Genomic DNA, 7016 nt, shown 5'->3' with positions numbered 1-7016 from the left:
AAGGGACCCAAGCTTTGGGAAAGTGGGGATCATTCCCCAGTGATACTACTTCTATGCTGAAGTTATTCAGGGCAAATTATTTCAGCTTCTTTCACATCTACAGCTTACCAGCTGCAAAATCAGATGTTTGCAGGCTTTCTGAGGTCTGTTGACACAATAGTTCAATGGTAACACTAGGTCCAGGCTATTTCATATCCAAATGGACCTGTAAGGACTGCTGAGAAGCAGGACCAGAAGTCCTGAGTCCATACCTGTGAGATTCCTACAGATTGAAGGAGAAAACATCTGTGATATTACAGTACTTTCCACTGGCATGTCTGGAAGAGAGTTTCTATATACTTTGCACATGCACATCCCTTCACTAGAACCAGGACATGTAGGTTCTATGCAGTGGAAATTAAATTCACCCTATTTTCCATTGAAAGATGATATTATATGTCTTTGAAGTTGATTTTATAACTTGGTGGTCTAACAAACTCACATGATTGAGTAGGTATCATTTCTCTAACTCACTTTTAGCAGATCTTCCCATTAATCAACACTGATCTCACCAGCTTGATCCTATTAAAGTACATAAAGCGTGCATTCATTGACTGACTAAGTTATGGAGTCACCATTAAGTCCAGAGGTTAAATGCGAAGTTGTATTACATGTAGAGTGTTGCAAAAAATAAACCCAGGCTTTTAGTTTTGATTTCCATTCTATTGATTTGTACTAGGTAGATTTAATTCCAAATCTTACAGATGCCTGAGATAGTCATTCAATTTTCTCATTGTAGTGAAGAAACCATTAGGAAAATGGAGAAGTAAAGGTCACAGTAATCTTTTCTGGAATGAAGAACCAATTTTATTCAGAGGTCAGACTCATACCAAAAACTCTGAAGCGCTCACACTATGCTATTGTTTAAACATGCTCAAAGTGTCACTGAAATGCAGTGTTTGTGAGACGAGACTTTGCTTGACATTGCTCAGAAGATGGAAATGTGTGTGACAAATTCTTTCTTTCCACACATGGCTTGTGAATTACATAAGTACAAGATTCCTATGTTACATGCAAACAGGGCAGTTTTCCACTCACATTTTTTTACTTCTTCATCCTATGAAAGTTTCTGTATTGGCCCCTGAGAGGGATGTGGAGAAAAACATTGGACCTGCCTCACAAAGAATCAGTTTTTAGTTCACTATATTTAGTGAGTAGTCACTTTTTCCTCCAGGGATATTTAGAAGAAATGCTTTCTTCTATATGAGACAAAAATTGATTGTCATTATTTTTAATTATTTTTTTTTTTTTTCTTCTTCCACATTAAAGATACTCAATGAGTTTTAACAAAGCTGTTTCTCATGTCAAAGCCTGTCAGGTGTTTGAGCTTTGGTGGCAGAAGGCATTCAGTTTAGGTGCCTGCAACACTTTCTATAGGAGTTCTGCTTTAAAGGAGAGGGAAAGCTGAGAACAGCCAGCCTAAAGTTAGGGCTGTCAAACCCCAAGGTCAGGCAAAGCAGACAGGCACATTTCAGAATCCCCTTATTTTAAGGATTAACTGCAGTCATTTGCCCAAGAGGGTCTTCTCCACTAATGGGGAGCAGCCACACCAGGAACTGAGTTTAGGCAGCTACATTATAGGACAGCAAAAAAATCTTTTTCCATCTCATTCCCAGTGTGAACAGCAGCTGCAGCTGCAGCTGAGCTTCCTAGGCACCCCCAGGCTGTGATAAGCCTGCTTCCCACAAAGCCTTCTACCAACAGCATGTAGAGAAGGATGCTGCAAAAACAGCTGTACAGCATTGGTTTAGTTTTCCTCTGTGGCTGTAACCTTGCTGAATCAGCAAAGCGTGGCTGGAGACATACAGTATTTGAAGTCTCCTCATATCCTCACTGTGGTACTTAACAAAGGGCCAGCCATTACTAAATGGCTAAATTACTACCTGCTCTTCTCATAGAAGTCCTCACCATCAGCTCAGAGTATCACTGTCTACTGGGGATAGGAATGGATTTAATTAAATGTAGCATTCTGAGTATGAATTCCTACCTCACTCCATCAGTCTTACAGGCATTACAAGGATTTCCCACTTGTTGCTTTAAAATCTTTCACTACGAACATCATTTAACTTTGTTTCTTAAGCCTCTTTTATTTTCAAGAAAAATGTTGATATCCTTCCTTAAACTCCTCATTGTGTCCCTATTGCCAGCAACTTCAAACCTGTGCGCACCAAAATTCACAAAACAGAGCTTCTTTGAGCTCTACGATTACAAGAAAATATACCTATTTCCTAAGTACATAAGAAAACCTAGGAGTTTTGTGCAGAGTTTTTCCCTAGCAGTAATCCATGGGGGAAATAAAAAGTGGATTTTTCAATGCTAAGCCCCCTGGAACAGGCTGCCTAGGACAGTGGTCACAGCCACAAGTTGTTGGAGTTCAAGAAGAAGCTGGACCATGCTCTCAGACATATTATCTGATTTTTGGGTGGTCCTATGTGGAGCCAGGAGTTGGACTTGATGGTCTTTGTGGTTCCCTTCCAACTCAATCTATTCTATGAGTCTATGTGTGAAACACTAACTAAAAAAGTCATACGGGAAAAAAACATCTGTAAAATAACCTCTCTCCTTTTTTTTCACACTGAACTGTCACTGCATCTTGTTATTTTTATACTGTCTTTTATCCCAATCTGTCTTTCCCCATCTTCTTACTTCAGCGTCTGTCTCAACCCAAATCACTTGTTCTGGTTATTCTCTGCTCACAGCAAATGCTCGTGTGGCACATTGTCATGCATGGCAGCAGAAGCCATAATTATTCACTTAATAGACAGGTCAGGTGATGAAGATTTCATTTTTTGTTTACTGTTTCTTCTGTCAGTTTCCTTTTCTAAACTTGCATCCCACAGGTCTGATCCCTGATCTCTGGCACAGAGGTAAATAAATGTTCCCATTTCCTTCACTTGATGCACCTTTTTAATGGGGAATGATGTGTGTTAAGACGAGCAATCTACAGAAGTTTCATGAGAAATTTCTCCCTGGTTTCTGTGGGTGCCAGGATCAAGTGCCAAGGAGCTGCAGTGTGTGAGGGAACACCCCTTCCAACACCCCTTCCTGAAAGCTCCTAAAAGTGAACATCTCTTACTTGCTAATGAGCTTGCTTAGAGTAAGAAGCTGTACCTGCAGTATAGTCAGTGCACACCACTTCAATTGCTTCTATCTGACTAAAAACATTAATATTCTTGTATTGTGTCAACACATTTTAATTAATATCTAGCACTAAAATATCTCATTTCAATTTTAAGCCCTTTCATGGCACTGATGTGCTAGTGATTTTCAAATGTTGCTTTGGCTGAAATACACAGTAAAACAGAAAATGACTTCAGAACCCCAGATCAGCTGTCACTGATGGCGTAAGTCTGTCAATGGCAGCCAGCAAATGCAGGAGACTGACTTTTTCCTCTTATTTTTATTTATAAATTCCATTTCAGAATAGCAATAAGACACTGCAGGCCGTGTATTTTGAAGGGATTATTGCACTTCTCCGATGACAGAAGTCACTTGCCCTTTTGCCTGGTGTCATATAACACCTCCCAAGGTGTTCAATAGTAGTCCAGAAATGCACGGCATGCTGTGTCTTATAGCTTAAATATATATAACTTGATCATACAGGAAAATAATGACTGCGTAAGAGAATGCACAAGGAGCATCCTCCCCCCACCGGCAATTCAATTCTTTTTCCTCTCTTTTTTAATCAGCTCAAAATTACAATAATTCACACAAAATTGGCCAATCGTTTGTTAAAACACACATGAAACACAGAGCGACCGTTTCCCTGTTATGGTTTTGAGATCTCGCAGCATATATGAAACAGAAGCTTTTTAATACAGTTTGGATTGTTGCATAATATAGAAATACAGCTAAATTCTTAAAAGGGTTAAACAGTTCCATTCTGCCTTAAATTACCACTGTCATTCAATTCATTAGATGAGTTTATGGAGTTACAATATGTCTGTAATTTATAGCCTGCTTACTGACAAAGCTTAATGCTAACATATGCCTAATTTGCCAAGGTTATCTCGAGCCCCATTCATCTCCCCCACTAACAATATGCTGCTGATTCCATGCTTCATGGATGAGGTACATGCGGTTTCATATTTAGTGCTATCAATCACAAGTAATTGCCTCCAGCTCCCCGCCTCAGTGTTCAAAGTGATTTCTCTTCAGCCTCTGAGGCTGATGAAAAGTGGATGCGCAGCCAGAGGAGGGCATCCTTCTCCAGCCTTAGCGGTGCCGAGCTGGAGAAGCCGGAAAGCAGAGGCAGAGCTGCAGCCGACAGCTCCCAACTTTGCTGGGGTACACGCTTTTTTTGCAGTCAGGGCAGGACTGTCCTGGGTGTGTGTGCAGCAGATGGCGAACCTGCTGTGGCGAGGGGGCTGGATTCGTGCCCTCGGGTTTTCCCGGGGCACAGCCGGAGTAGGTCACGTATTTGGGATACCGGGTGTTCTTGGTGGGACTGTTACACTTCTAGCAAGCAGTATCTTACTTAGCGCAGTGTTGTTAAACTGTAGGACCTCTGCCCCACCATCTCTGAAACCTGTGCTCAGCTTCGTCCCCAGGAAGGGTTCCGTTGGTTTGCCCCGCAGAAGTGTTTACAGTCTCAGGGTCTAAGGAGAGTGATTAAGTCGCAGTTCCCCAGCTCTGTTCCTCTTTGTTTGCTTGATGGCATTTTCTGAAACTTCAGGTTAATCTGCAGTGGCCACTTGTACCAGCGCTACCTAACTCTGTCTCACCAGGCTTTCTTTTACACGGCTTTAATCATTCTAGAAGCTGAATTCAGAACAGAAAATTCAACTGAAGTGTCTGATCCCGGATTGCTTGTGTATATTTTTGCAGTAAACTGTGGGGATTGCTCATACTCCTGTGTCTGCAGTACATGGATCTATACTTTAGATTTCATAAATGCGAACAAACACACACAGACACACACACACAGTCTCCCAAACTATCTGCTTAGCTCTGTAGCTTTCTGAGCCCTGAAATATTTTCCAGAGATATGTTAGATCACATTAGAAAGCGCAGAGAGTAAGTTAGCAAATGTGGTTTCCTAACATGCGCCTCCCACTGTATTTTGGGATTCTGCAAGAATATCTAGGGGGCAGTTAAGTCTTGGATACCCTGCTCTCAGCGGGCTGTAATCTTCTATCTGTCAAGGCTGTTCCCATGCCTGATATTAACGCCTCTTTGGAAAAGCAGGAACTGCTTGGCAGACCAATGAAGCCTCTCTTCGTGTGAATTTACTGTGATCTGCTGTACTGAAAGAAATGACTGCAGATGAAAAGATCCTGAGTGAACACATGGATTTCTAGTTAAAACCAGGCCTCCTGTTTTACCACACAGGAAGACTAGAAATTTAATGTTCACATCAAAAATGAAGGAAAAAAAAAAAAAAAAAAAAAAAAAAAAAAAAAAAAAAAAAGGTTTAAAATAATAATAATAATAATAAGTTCAATGAAATCCTGATGGTTCTATGATTTCATTTTCTATGAAATGAAAATCTCTCTCATGCATGGAAGTGATGGCTTGTGGTGTTAAAACCCATGTTAATGTCTCTGATGTGTGGTTTCATTTTGTCTTCTGTGGAGTGCCAGGATGCAGGAGATGCCACAAAAGGACAGCAGCTGTGAGCTGCAGACAAGTTGGGTGAAGGGAAGAAAGAACTCCTGCAACAGCGAGGGAAACTGACACACGTGCAGAGGAATACACTAACTCTGTGGCTATGTGTTTAATTGGTGTTACACTTGTTATGAAGTGACACTTCTGTGATTTTAAAATTGCAGTGATTCCTGCTAGTGCTGAAATAACCTTTCATTTCTACTGAATCTGACAGGATAAAGTCAGAAAATCTGCTAAAAATTTGAATTCATTTTCCATCTTGCCCTCAGACAAAAGGCCAACCATTTCGTTTCTATAACATCATTCTGACTTTTTTTTTTTTCAGGTTTTCTTTTTAGTTAAACCAAGTGAACAACAGGAAATACATACAGGACACTTTTCTATACAATTCCTGTTAGCGTGATTTATAACTCAGTAATGTGCCATACAGGCACAAAAAATATATACATACTTCTTGCAAAATACGATATTAGCTATCTTTTAATTGGGATCAGGACTTCTGTTTGGAATAGGTGAGGTAAACATGACGACAAAGCAGTATTTATAGAAAACATTTTAGAAAGGAACAGAAGAAATGATAACATTATTTTTTTAAGTATAATTGCTGTGAGTCTTCTGAATGTATGCATTTAACTAAATATAACATAAGCAGCACTAACCAGTAGGAGAAGAGAAATAACTGGCAGAGGTATTCAGAAAACTTATCTTTTTTTGTTTTAAAGACTGTTTCTTAATCAGTGGCTGGAAGGAAATTTCTTTGTTAATCTTTGCATAAATTCAAAAGGGCTACAAGGCTAAGTGGATGCACTTTGCATGGCGTCTGCTGACTTCCCATTCAGAGCGGCTCTGACAGGCGGGGGGTGGAGTGGTGCTGTGCTGCGGTTTGTGGGAATAGGCTCTTTCAGTTCTGGTTTATTACATGGCTAATTAACCAAGGTCACCGAGCTCTTTTATAAGTCTGCCAATAGAGACATCATTGGTGCTTTAACAGACCTGTTTATTATATTGCACACCCTGAAAATACGGCAATGATTATATATATATATATATATATAGGGAAGTGTTTACCTGGAGCACTGTATAAATGTGCAAACATGGGAAACAAAAGTAAAACTTAAAGAGCAGGCTGGATATTCTGGATTTTTTTTCAATTTTAATCTTTAAATCATTTATTTACTATATTACTGCTCAATGGATATGTGTAGCAAATACAACTACAGGAATTCATAAGCTGTAACATGTCACAGTAATAACCTGATGTACCTGTGGCACAGGATCTCCAGCGAGATTAGCCTTCTCTATACAAATTAATGAGGAATGCATGGCGGTGAATAATTAAGGAGTAAGACAAGGCACTGTGCCTCAGGATT

Source organism: Excalfactoria chinensis, chromosome 1, assembly GCF_039878825.1.
Source record: "Excalfactoria chinensis isolate bCotChi1 chromosome 1, bCotChi1.hap2, whole genome shotgun sequence".
In the NCBI taxonomy this organism is placed as follows: Eukaryota; Metazoa; Chordata; class Aves; order Galliformes; family Phasianidae; genus Excalfactoria; species Excalfactoria chinensis.
The sequence above is the reverse complement of the archived record's forward strand: the minus strand, read 5'-3'. Positions refer to the sequence as shown.